General features: G+C 41.0%; 1 long non-coding RNA gene and 1 pseudogene across 1 annotated transcript; both read left to right on the top strand.

Moving 5' to 3' along the window:
* Nucleotides 1–9,874: 9,874 nt before the first annotated feature.
* On the top strand, nucleotides 9,875–10,590 carry LOC147635479 (adenosylhomocysteinase pseudogene; annotated as a pseudogene).
* Nucleotides 10,591–12,699: 2,109 nt separating this feature from the next.
* Nucleotides 12,700–13,661, top strand: LOC147635480 (uncharacterized). Its single transcript, XR_015266587.1, has 3 exons — nucleotides 12,700–13,255; nucleotides 13,334–13,401; nucleotides 13,486–13,661. It is a non-coding gene; the product is annotated as an uncharacterized LOC147635480 (long non-coding RNA).
* Nucleotides 13,662–14,123: the final 462 nt, after the last annotated feature.

A 14,123-nucleotide genomic window follows, 5' to 3' on the forward strand; every position in this document is an offset into this window, starting at 1 on the left:
CTGTTTTAACAAAGTCACTTGCAGATTTGATGAAGAGCTTGGATCTCACTGTAGACTTGATCAAATCAAATTCTGACTTCACCAGCTTGTAGAGCATGCTTGAAAACCCCTGGAGCCAAGAGGAATTAGATCAATTTGATATGATGAAGTAGAACTCTCATATTTTCTCCAAAAAAATAGCGCGTGCAAATCAGCGTGGAACTACTGCTTTTCTTGGGTTTTGCGCTTTTGATTAGCTTGGCTGGAGCACCACTGAACTAGCTATGTTGGGCTAGAAGCATCTGGGACTAATTTGATGTGTGTAAGGAGATAGAGCTCCTCCACCAGCTGGGGGTACAGAGGGTTAGTTGAAAAAGAGAGAAAAAATATTAATTATCTATTAATCCTAATTAGCCAAGTGATTAGCAAGATAATGGGCTCACAAATTGATGGATTCTAGGCTAGGCTCTGATACCATGTTAAAACTACAGCAATGTGATGAGCTATGGTGGATCAAATGCTAGAATCAACATCATTAACAAAGTGATTAGATAATAATTAAGACGTGATTAATGAGTAATTAACTAATAGCTTAATGTAGGCATGGATAATAAAAAACCAGCAAATTCTCATTAGGCCAATGCCTCAATTTATAGTGTTTACATCCAAGCATCTAATCCCACTGATTTCTCCTTGATTCACTCCACCTCTTTTGCTTGATTTCTCTCCACCTCTCCCAGAATATCTCCACACCTCCTAAATCTCCTCATGCTACCCTTTATTCTCTCCCAGTAGATTCTTCTCACCTTTTCACAGGTTCTCTCACATTTACAGATTCTCTTTTACAGCCTCTAGCTAAGAGCTTGTTCCCGCACACACCATATTCACTTGTATATTTCAACAGCTCAAGCAAGACTCATTGGCGAGAATACCTTGACCCATGGGATGATGCGTCTTACATGTTTTTAAGTTTATTTTCAAGGATTAGTTACCTTTGTATATGTAAATTTGATTGGTTCTAAGCCTTGCATCTCAACCTTCCAAGGATCATGATGTATGACCCTCTTCTTTGAAAATCCACCACCATAAATATGTGGTGGAAGTTTAGCCTGGTCTTAATCTTTACATCCTGAAGGATGCCCAAAGGTTTAGTTGTGTTTCCACCATCGGAACAGTCACACCTGCGGAGAGCGGCTGGGCGGGATAAAACCTGCTCAGTATAAGCAGGTATTAGATAGATAGACCCCGTCACTTATTCAAGTGGCAGCAAGCTTGAACACAAGGCATGTTCCCATCAGCAAACTTAACCGCAAGGCTTATGCCTACAAGTGGTGGGCTTCAGAACTCCTCCCAACAATCTTTGGTAATTATGCTGACACTAGTAACGCCATTCAAGATTTTAGATACCATCACGTTTTTATAAATGAGAGGTAACATGGCATTCATTTATCGCTTTTGAAGTAGTTTCCTAGCTTGTTCATAGATTTTGGATGTCCTTTTGTCTTCGGTATAGAAGAAGAGCATGGCTCATCCTCCTCCTCTTCAAGTTCATGAGTGTGGCCTCTTAAGTTCCCAATCATCTAGTTGGATAAGTCTCTCCAAAGGTGACAATTTCCATGTAAAAGAGAACTTATCGGGATGAACTTCAAAGGATAAGAAGGCTGTGAGGCTTGCTATGTCCCTCTTGTAGTATATGTGCTCACTTGGCCTGTACTCGCTTAGAGGTGGGCTTGGACCTGCCAATGTGTAGGGGTTGTACCTTGATCCTTCCCTAGAAGACAGTGCCTTTGATGGGGTCAAAATGAAGTTGTCACACCTATCACATTGAAGAAAATATTGCAGTGACTATGATGACCCATTGAAGTCCAACTTTATCTCCCACTAATGCATCTAACAATGCAAAATCTAGTTGGATTGGTTCCAAAGGTAGATGCTCTAGAATTGGTGCTTTTTGCGGCTTCTTAAGAATGGTCATGGGTTTGGCTAAAGACTTTGGCATGCCCTGAGGCTACCTTACTAAATCTATGATTGACTCTAGAATAGGTTTTGGGATATTCTAAGGTGGGGTTAGTGGTTCGTACTCGAACACTGCTCAAGTGCTAGATCTAGTTCAACGTGCACATTCCTTACAAGCACATAGGATTGTTTTAGTTACTCTTACTCTAGCATGAGGTTGGGATATTCTTTGAGTTTCTTTGAAAGTTTTGTATAGCCAATGGGTTTCTTCTATTTAGGAAGAGTTGGTTTGAGTGGGAGATTGCTCACTGTCTCTGTGTGAGGGAGGCAGTGAGTAAATGGGGAGATTTCTCATTGTCTCCGTTTGAGAGGAGGGAGATGCTCACTGTCTCTGTTTGAGCAGGAGATTGCTCACGATATCCGTTTTGTATAGTCAATGGGTTTCTTCTATTTAAGAAGAGTTGGTTTGAGTGGGAGATTGCTCACTATCTCCGTGTGGGGGAGATAACTTCGGAGCTATCGTTCGAACAACTTTCAATGGTCATCTCATGATGTTGTTGCCCTTGACAACTAAACGGTGCGTTACTACTATTTTTGTGTGCTCTTTGAGTTTTTTATTTTTTTGGGCCTCTAGTTCTGATCCTTTAGCCTTTTCAAAGGCTTGCTCCTTAGGCTCTTTGGCTGCTAGCTTCGAGGTTGAAGCTTGAGCTTACTTCTTAGCTACCTTGGATGTTTCTTTGGCAACTACCCTCATCTTATTCTAAAGCCTCCTCATCTTAGTCTAAAGCCTTGTGATATAATTAAAGGGGGGGGGGGGATTTTATGAAGAATTCTTCCTTGTACACTTTAACATGTTAAGGCTTGTCGAAGTGGGATAATGCTCCTACCATTGTGGGGTGATTGTCACTCTATTGGGATAATCCTTGAAACCATGTTTGAATCCACACTTGTAACATGTGCCTCTATATGGAATGACATTGGGGTTTGCCATTAGATTCAAAGGGCTTTGAAGATGGAGTTGTGACACTTGTGGTATGATAGCTCTATGAGGATACTCATCAGCAACACACTATGGGCCCTCAATGAAAACATTAGTTAGAGAGGTGGCTTGTGCAACATGTTATTGAATACTCTTTCCAACATAATTTTCAGCCTTCATATGGTGCATTAGTGGTAGAGAATCCTATTCCCAATCCTATTCCCAAGGTAGGGGGAGATCTAGCTCTAGAGGAAGAGATCATTGGCAACCTTAATAGCAACAAAGAAATTGGAATTGATCATCATTATTATGGCAAGATTGGTCATATGGGCAAGAGATTGTTACAAGAAGAAAAATGACGTATGGTAGAAGATTCTAACATGGGAATTATGCATCATCTATGGCAATGATGGGTGTGCTTAGCATTTGTTTGCTTTGAAACATGTCATGGGTAGCATGACTTCACATAGTGAAGTAGATGAGACATGGTACATGGATTCAGGAGCATCAAAACACATGACTTACCACCATGGAGAGTGGTTTGGCAGCAGGATGTCACCTACACAGTCACCTACACATGTTATGTTGTTATAGGGAATGGTACACAATATTATATTAGTGTGCCATTGAGGATACATGATGGTAGAGTGAAGACCATGATTGAAGTGTTTTATATTCCATCTATCACTTAGAATATGGCATCTGTTGGACAAATGGTAGAGTAAGGATTTCAAGTCAAATTTAATGAGCATGGTTTCTTTGTACAAGACTTTAAGAATGGATGTAACTTCATTGCAAAGCGTCAAAAGGAAGGAAGATTGTTTACTTTGGATGTATGTATTCGAGAATTAAAGTCAGCCATGCTTTCACATAGTCATTGTGCCATAGACATTGCTATGTGTGGCATAAGATGATTGGGCATGTGAACATTCAAAAGCTAAAAGTTATGCAAAACAAAGGAATTGTTGGTGGTTTGCCAAGATTCAAATATAATGGGATTTCACATGTGTGTTGCATGTTAGTTTGGGAAATAAGCAAGATTGCCATTTCCCAAGGAAGGTAAAATGAGTAGAAGACCTTTGGAGATTCCTTTAGAGACTATGCACAGTGATATTTGGGGTCCTACACAAACCCAATCCATTAATTAATGTAAGCAGGTACTATATCACATTCGTTAATGACTTTAGCAAGATGATATGTATTTATTTCTTGAAAGAAAAGAGTGAAGATTTGGGAAAGTTTAAAGAGTTCAAAGCTCTTCTGGATACAAATAAAAATAGTCATTGGATTATGGGCCTAAGGACAAATGGTGAATGTGAGTATAGTTCTTGAGAGAAAATGGGATTAGAAGGAAACTTACATGTAGGTATACCCCTCAGTACACCTCATGTGCATATTTAATGAGATCTTGAGATAAAATGGGATTAGAAGGCAACTTACATGCATGTATAGATAATCAAGGATGATGGAGTTGAGGAAGAGGTGGCAATCGATCTAGCAGAGGAGAGGGTAGAGGCCGAAAAGGATATGTTTTTGGCTAGTACATCCCTTGTCAGAGAGTCGATGCAGCACCTCTATGAGTATAATCCCATTGGAAGCCAGTCCACCTAATGAGAATGAACAGGAAGACTTATCACTTCCTTCTTTGCCCAGCTTTACTATGGGACCAATTTGATTATGTATTATTAACAAACATTATGCATCATTTTAATATTTGTGAAGACTATTTCTTAGATGCTTTAGCAAGTTATAGTGAAGCAGACATGGGGTGGGTAGAGCAAGGAGTTGACAAACACCTCGTAGTTGATTCTGCTGCAGTCCAAGACTTCGAGTATCTGCTTGGAAAGGAGATATTAAAGGACATGTTCAATAAAGCTAGGACATATGAAACCCAATTGTCTTTCGAGGAGGAGGCTATAGTAATTGCATACCATCTTGGTTTAGCAAATATGGGAAAATATAAAGCACCTACTATACATGAAGACAGTAAGTCTACGATCCCTTTGTGGATGAGATCCATGCTTGAGGGTGATGAAAATCAATAGTTAATAGTACCAATTGCTTTTAAAGCTATTAGTATTTGATAGTTAATAGTACCAATTGCTCTTAAAGCTGTTAGTATTTGATAGTTAATAGTACCAATTGCTTTTAAAGCTGTTAGTATTTGATAGTTAATAGTACCAATTGCTTTTAAAGTTGTTAGTATTTGATTTACGTGTTACATTGCTACCAGGTTTTTGTATATGATAATGATTTCTTGAAGAGAGGAGGCTCAAGATCATCTGGTGCTAGTAGTTTAAAATCAAAGGGTCAATGAAAGCACGACAACAATTGCTCATCTATTAACGTTTTCCTAGGCTTACACCTTGAGTTCAGGTTTTTCAGATGTGAGATATAATCTTTCATGGACTCATGTTCTTCATGTTTAATGTTATATAATTGAGTCATACAGAACCACTTATCTCCGCATCATGTAAAACTTGTACGAACACACTCTTAAGCCGTGCAAAAATTAATCCTATCATCCAGCTTAAGTGATTGATACCATTGGTGTGCCTTTCCTTCTAGTGTAAAGGAGAATGTAAATATTTTTGTTTGGTCACTGATTGGACCACAAGTTTTGCACACCGATTCAAATATCTCGAGGTGTTTTATGGCACCGCCATCACCTGAGAATTTTTGCATTAATCTTGCCACACATGGTTGGGCTGAACCAGTGTTTCTCTTTTTGGTATCGACGGCGGTGAGGTACCTAACTCCCTAGCAACCCCCTTTCTATTTGTTTAACCATTCTTAAGAGGTTGACAGGTGTTGTTGTGACTCTCATGTGAGGGGTTACTTTGATTGATTTCCATAGTGGGGCCTCGTATGCCATCCTTCCTATGGTTGTCCCATCCGTGCCTTGGCCTCTTGTTGCTGCTCCAGCATTACCTAGCTGGGCTACTTCATGGCCAGGTTGAGGCGCATTGCGATGTGTAGGCGACGTTGGTAAGGCCATAAGGCTTGTGGTAAAGGCCTAGCTTCAGCAGATCTCTAGTGGTAGAAGTTTGATGTTTCGTGGTTTCATAATCTCTGCCAGTAAGCGCAATAGGAGTTGGCCTAGGTCTCAGATGTGGACATTCCGTACTAGTCTTGTTTGCTCAAAAAATTGGGCACCATACTAGTTCTCTCTTTGGTGGGTAAAGATGAGGTTGGTCGGCTTGGTCGCGGCCTTGACCTATTCTCCATTGTTGGGTCATTCGTTGCATCAATGTTGCCTGCTAACTACTCTACATGTTGCTCTGAAGAGGGCTCCTTTCTTTTTTCTTTAGGTTTAGTGCTTGTGGTTTTAAAGGAAGATTCAGAAGTACCTGTATGCAATTCTCGGGAATGAGTTCCCTCGAAATTGTCTTCAAAGTCCATGGCACTTCTACAGCACTACTCAAAGGAGGTGTGTCCCCATGAGCATATAGGGAGTTATGCAAAGGCCACATCTTTAAGTCCCTCTAGGAATCAACCAATCATACTTTCTTCAAAGAACTTGTCTCTATTGTCATAAACGAGAGTGAAGATATCTCACCCAGTTGATGTAGTCCCATATGGACTATCCTTCCTCTTGCCTCACGTTATGCAACTATTCGACAAGACTCCATTGAGTTCCTTGTCTCGAATACCCTACTTTAAAGGCGCCTCTCAAGGCATCAAAGGTAGGCTTTTCTTCTGTTTTCAGTGATTGAAACCGCTGACCCACATGACCATCAAGTAAGGCGCTCACCTTAACCCGATCTTCCACTTGGCTAAATGCTTCACAGATCTGATTAAACAACTACAAATGAGGAATAGGATTCCCCAATAAATCAAATTTGGTAATAAGTTTGGAGATGTAGGCCAATTTGTTCCTCTCTGGTCTAGGAATTGGCATCGGCGGTTGCATGGGTATTGGTGGCATAATCCCCAAAGCTACCCCTCCCTATTTCTATTACTAATCTGAACATTTCAGGGGTCAACCCCCTGCAACTGAAGCTAGTGCAGGTGGAGGTACAGTAGATGAGAAAGTAAATCCCAGAGGATAATATCCCATCTTTGGATCATTTCCCAATCCTAGGCTAGTGTGTGCTCCATAGGGATCCATATAGTATCTGAGATATACCCCTCGAGGTGGTTAGTTACTGTACACGGGTGTTGTGTGTTGGCTGGGGTGCTCTGGGTGGAGCCTCCCTCCTTGATATGAAGTTTTTGGGCCTGGGTTAGCTGGTTCTCTATCTAGGGATGGTACTAGCCTGGGTTAGCTGGTTCTCTATCTAGGGATGGTACTAGCCTGGGTTCTTGAAATGAATCCGTCAACACGGTAGTCGGTATAGCTCCCCAAACTATTGATCAAATTGGTGGACTAGGTTATTTGGCTGAGCCCCACCTCCGGTCTTATATCTATCGAGGGTGTGATGGTTCTCTTCACTTGTCAGTCCATGCTTGTTACGTGGGGATAAGGTTGTTCTGGTTGCACGTTTCCCAAGATAAAACTCCTCAGTCTTTAGGAAAGACTCTTTTGTGAATATGTAGGGGACCTTGGTGCTTGCTCTCGAGATGATGGTTTATACATGCACTGGCTGCTTGATCTATCGGCCTCTAAGTCAAGGATGATTTTTCCTATGCTCAAGTGCTCTTCACTTGCACTGGTGCTATCAAAGACCAATACTGTATGGCTCCACGTGTGGTGTTGAGACCGATGGGTCGGATCTAGCAAGAGATTGCGTGTAGGAGGATTCAGTATCGTCCAAATAATGGATTATTTTGCACCAATCTCCCTGAACGCGTAGGTGCATGAATGCGTTGCGTGAAGGTGTAGAATCACGATCTGAATAGGGAGATTTTTTCCCTCTAGAATTCGGAGTACAACCGTTTGTTCACAGAGGAACGGTAGTTCATCTATGGATGTACGAGCATGGCTAAGAAAGAGCAATGACCATTCAACTTCATAAAAATGTTCAGGTACGGTTGTGAACTTGGTTCAGGAACATGCATTCACTACGATGGGAATGGATGTTCGTAAGCAGTGGGGTACGGCCATGGCCGTTTTCTTAGAGTGGAACGAGCGTTCGAAGTTGTGGGTTTGTGTAGGGAATGATCATTCACTTGGGGGGGGAGGAACTGTCGTTCGTCTATGAAGGTATGGGCATTCACTCATAACCTGATAGTCAAGTGTCTTAATGGTGCCAGAACGGCGTATCTCTCACATCCAGGCGTCATCAAATATTCTCCTGACACAATTAACTCTACAATTGTCATGCTCCTTCAATTTCCCTTACACCCATTTATGGATTGGATTTGGTAAGATTCTAAATCAAGAAGTGAACGAGAATGGCTTAGAAGAGAACATCCATACATCTGTGAAGGAATAGGCGTTCACTTCTCAGAGTAGCAACTCGAGAGTAAGTTGCACTTGTTTTTTTCCTTATTTCCCCCCCTTGCTGATGATTTTTTTGTGGTTTTCTTTTCATGCCTAGATTAAGCTAGTCCTAAGCTACTTAATGATGCAAAGAATGCATATTTTAATCGAATATCCTAGGATTGATGAAATTAAGGTAATATGCAGTTTCCTATCTACTTGAAGAAAAACCAAAAAATCAATGGAACCAATGGCAAAATTAGAGCACCTATTTGTTGCTCCCACATTTGATGTAGCCTCCGAAGCTCCTGTTGCTCCCCAAGGTCCATTACAAGCTCCATTAATCAAAGAAAAACAAAAAAGAATAAACATCAAACAAACAAACTCATGCAAAGCTCATACAACCGGTGGATTTGCATTGCATTTGGGCAAAATAGGTCTCTAGCTTAGGAAGAAATTGTGGAGGACCCTAAGCTAAGTGCTTTCCCCAACAGTGGCACCATAGATGTTCATCGAAATGAACATTCACCTTGCATGAGAAGAGAAGAAGTGAAGATGCAAGGGTCTATCTTCGGGGGCATGTAGTTAGCCATCCCTCTGAGAGTTAACTCCTTGATGTTTGTGAAGCCGCTAGGGGCTCACTCCACCAAGCTTCCATGTGCTAGGTAGAGAGCAAAGAGAGAAGGAGCTATGGAAATCTCAACCTCTACCTCAATACCTTCATGTGTGCAAGGAGGGTGAGAGGGAAGGGACAGGAGATGGAGAGCATAACCTACAAGCGCACACATAATCACGCAAGCAAGCATGCATAAGCAACCAAGCTCACAACAATCACCAAACAAGAGAGTAAGAGAGAAGAGAAAACAAAAAATGTGATAATGGGATTGCATCCTTTCATATTTCTTCAAGTAACTTATAGACAATAGCTCACTTTTTACAATGGCTGACCGCTCACTTATAGACAATAGCTCACTTTTTACAATGGCTGACCGCCCATTTGACAATTTTGAGCCTAAAACTAATTATCTAGCTCTATGTACATTTAGGCTTTCTAGCTCATGGTGGCCGGCATTACACGTCATAAGCTCGATCATCCCATATCTTTTACATGAAGCGCTTAGCGTGGTTTTACATAAAAATGGGTTACATGAAGTGCAACCGCACTTTTGATCAAAAAATAGTAGGAGTAATGTCAATCATTGTGGTTAACAGCAGTGAGAAATTTGATGGAACCAAGTATCACACTTGGTGCATTAAAATACAAATGGGATTAGTGTTGGATAGAGACATGTGGGGTATATTTAATGGCACCAATTATGATCAAGAAACCATGATCAAGAAGCAATTGCTAAGATGTGGACAAGTGGGGTGTGAAGGAAGAAGAAGCTTATGCCAAAGATGTCACGCTCCTAGGTCCTTCCACTCACCATGCCGAGTTCCCGATTGTACTCTCCATCCTACATGATGGTATCAAGAAAAATACCATAAGCGGAAGGAGAGACTAGTACATGTTTTAGAGGTGACTACTCCATTGACCATGCTGAGTTATAGATTATACTCTCCATCTTGCATGATGGGATCAAGCAAAATACCATAAGATGAAGGAGAGACTCATAGGTGTTTCAGAGGCGCCTACTCCTGGCGTGCACAAATTGTACTAGATGCAAGCTAATGGATCTCTTCTTTTCCTATTATTAATGTGAAAGTTTGACAACCTTTATGGTTGTTGTCACTCTCTGCTTGATGGACTCATGAGGGCCATTAATGGTATCATAGCTATTAAAGTGGTTGTTGTTGGTGATGTCGGCAAGGGTTTTCCTATTGTCATGAAAGCTGGAAGGGCGCACAAGTGGTTGTTACTGAGATTGATAGCCTTGAGATGGAAGGACTTCATGTCTTGACTCTTGAAGATGTTGATGAGATTTTTGATCTCTTTGTCACTACAATAACATTATCATGGTAAGCCACATGAATAAGATAAAAAAATTACCACTATAATATTGGCCACTTCAACGATGAGATTGACATGCATGGATTTAAGGCTTATCCTAGAGTTTTTAAAAAAAACATACAACCTCCGATTGACTGTTGGATGTTCCTTGAAACCAATACTAACATCATTGTGTTTGTCACGGCAAGGTTGATGAACTTGGGTTGTCCCTAGTTTTGTGATGTCTTACCCTTTTACCAATTAGGTGATTGCCCCCAGTTGCAGCTATGGAAGGAAAGAAAGTCTCGCAAGTATACCAAACAAGTGTATATTGTTCCCAAGCATTTGGATGAGAAGGTTGAAAGAAAGGGGTGCGAGTGAGAGAGTTTGATGTGTAAGAGAGAGAGGTTGTTACTTTCCATCTAGTGTAGAAGGGAGAGAGAGAATGAGGCATGAGAGCAAGAGAGCTTGTGAGTGAAAGGAGGAGTGTGTGTGTATAAGAGAGAGAGTAATGTTTCTCTTTGGTACCACCACGAGAGCCATTGGCCATGACTTCTCAGCCACACCGCTACAACACTAACACCACCAAACCAACCCCAATATCATCATCATCCTCTCCATCATCACCAACCCCAACCCCTCTGACAACCACACTAAACTGTCAATGGTCACGACTCACATCTCTAGCTTACCACATCGTGCTCAGGGCTTCACCAACCAAACCGCCAATGGTCACAACTTTCCGCTGACACTCGGCCAACCTCGTCGCTATATCACACGGTGCTTTTAATAAGCGCCTCATGTGGGATCGATGGCTGAGACGAGCGCGCGGTTCTCGGCCATCCGATCCCATGCGATCTTAAAGTAAACTAGGACGCGCAATCGACGGCTGCCACGATCGCGCGGTTCCTGGCCGTCGATCCAAATTTTTTGAAAACTAAACTAGGATCATCGCAGATCATCGCAGCGCGAACTGGGAAGATAATTTCGGCCGTCGGATCAAGCGAAACTGGCAGCGCCATCGTGGCCGTCGGTTGAACACCTGTAAAACCTAGCTGGTGAGGGAGACAGAAGCTTTCGAGACGGAGGAGTCTGATTGACAAAGCGTAACAAGCACTCGGCCGTAGTAGAGGTATGTGAAAAAACATACGTTTTGTTCGTCGATGGTCATTAGAGACAATGCTATGCAAACGGTGATGATTTCAAAGATTTCAAAGATTTCAAAGGCATATGCAAACGGTGATGATCCTAGTTTAGTTTAGTTTGATTTATGAGACTAATGCATAAACGTTGAGTTTATTGACAATGCAACAACTCCTCCAAACGCATATGCCAAGTTGCCAACAATGATGATTTTATGGATTGACTTTCAATAGTGTGTTCTTTGTATAGCATGATATATGGCATTTTTTGTATTGCATTTTTTTGGGAATATAAATCATTTCTCAAGATTTTCTTCTTAAGAAATCTATTGGTTGCATGTAGCGTTCAATTAATCAGGTTTGAGCGCCTTTCATTGTCATTCAAAGAATGCCCGCTTCCACCTTGTCATATGTTCCTTACACCACCCCTTTTGATCCCTTTCACTCAAAGAAGCTTGCTTAACATTCAAGGTAATTTGCTCTCTCTCTCTCTCTCTCTCCCTTCTCTCTAAATCACTCAGTCTATTTGATATGTGGTAGGAAAATCAAAAAACAAGGTCTACGCAGTAAAATAAGAAAAGTAAGGAAAGTAGGACTGTGTAGTAAACTAGGACTGTGAGCAAACTACGACAGTCTAAGGGATAGATGAATAGCATTGTATTAAGAAAATTTTTTCGCGTTTTCAAACATGATAACTTTCTAAATATGTCCATGCGTGTGAAGGATGAGCTTGTGGATTGAAGATCGTGGGATTGAAGATGGCCCAAGTGAGCAAACTACGATCGAAGAATACTTGGTGCCTGATACAAGTAGCCAAGAATCTAGTTGGAGTCAAGAAGAGGATGGTTTCTTTGCACAAAGGGTTGAAAGCAAAGAAATTGAAGAAAGTGCCAAAGAGTCACTTAATCCACTGCTTTATCTATCGCCTATATATTTCTCCTTTGATAGGAGAAGTTATGATGTGATGGTCATGGTTATTCAAGGGAATTTGTCGATGACCATTGAGAGTCTTAAGACTTTCGATTCTAGAGGAATCCTTGATCTGAAGAAATGGAGGCGAATGAAGGAAAATCTTTGCTTGGATCAGAATCAAGATGGCTCCCTTGTGCTTCGCTTAAAGTCATTTCCAAATTTAAGGATATCATGCATAGAGGAATGGGAGAATATTGTCATGACATGTCATAATATATTGGAGTGTGGAGATCATAGAGGGATAAAGGAAACCCTTGAAACCATTAAAGAAACATGGTGTGTTGACATTCGTCAACATGGAATCCCTATTTCTTATGTAAAGGACTTCATTAATTCTTGTGCTTGCAGAAACATGGTAAAAGGATCGGATGGAGATTCTATTCCACGTTGGCTTCAAAAGAACCCAAAAAGAGAACCCACTACCATTTTGAATATTGATAGCTCTAATGTGGAGAGGCATTTGATAGAGATAATGATAGAGCACAAAGTGAGGCTTGTGAAAGTTCGCTCAACAAAAAACCAAGGGCCATCAAAGAGGGTTGTTGATTACTTGTGCCATAGAGGTGGAGAACCTACTCAAAAGGGGACACTAAGGAGATTGAGGACCTCAAAGAAGTGTCACTGTCCGTTTAAGGTACAAGTGGAGTATTTGAATACAAAAGACAAAGCAGTTATTTCATTATATGCTTCTCATAAGGGACATGTTCCTGGCACTCGAAATGATCTATATCATTTGCCAGTCCATCCTATTGTCATTGAGCGTTGTATAGAGGATTTGTTTGACATTGGTAGCTCTCGCCATGTAGCAAGGATGTCACTCTCAAAAGAGAGATTGCATATGGAGAAATCTTCAGACCTAGATCGCACGATCTTTAGGTTTTTCATGATTCCAAAAGAGGTCTCCATGTTGTCATACCAAGTACGCAATCAAGGTAGAATTCTAATACTCATTGACATTCGTGGTTTCTTTTCTATGTGAATACATATTCTTGACATTCATGTTATTGCAGACAAAGCTACAGAAGATGATTGGGCATTGATGTACATGGAATGCTTGAAACTAAAGACACAAAACAAGGTGAGTTTGGTGGTTTTTCTTGACATCATTGGAGTTTCTTTATTTCTTACCATACATTCTTAATTACAAGTTTCGTGGATATAGGTGCTATATTGTCAGCCCTACAATCCTCAAGCGAAGGAAGACAAAGACAAACCATTCATTCTTATTATTCAAGATACGTGGATGTTACAAATGGCACTTCGATTCTCCTTGCATAACTCATGGGCTATTGATAGTACTTTCAAGACAAATAAGTTTGGCCTACCATTATATGCAGCTGTGCTACCAAACCAACTTGGAGTTGGTATTCCAGTGTGGTGTATGATGTGCACTAATGACCCAGGCTCTCATGGTGAGAGCATTGCCTTGGAGATCACTATGAAAATGGTTTTTTCAAGAATGGGAGATATTCGTCCTACAGCTCTAGTCATTGACAAGTGTCCACAAGAACTACAGCCATTGCTTAAGGTGGTTGACGAAGATCCGCATTGTTGGGTTCAACAAGACCAAGAAACTCGCCAACAAGTTGCATGCCATGTCATCCTATGTTGGTTCCATGCTAAGAAAGCTTGGGTTGAGAATTTGTTACCACAAGTAAGAGCTTGCAATATTTCAAGGCTATGGAATGTGGGTATACAGTTAATTAGGACTGAATAGTAAACTAGGACTGACTGTGCATTAACTAGGACTGGATAGTAAACTAGGACTGTGCAAAAACTAGGACTGTGCAGTAAACTAGG

Source organism: Cibotium barometz, chromosome 9, assembly GCF_041138505.1.
Source record: "Cibotium barometz isolate CiBa-2024 chromosome 9, ASM4113850v1, whole genome shotgun sequence".
NCBI classification, from domain to species: Eukaryota; Viridiplantae; Streptophyta; class Polypodiopsida; order Cyatheales; family Cibotiaceae; genus Cibotium; species Cibotium barometz.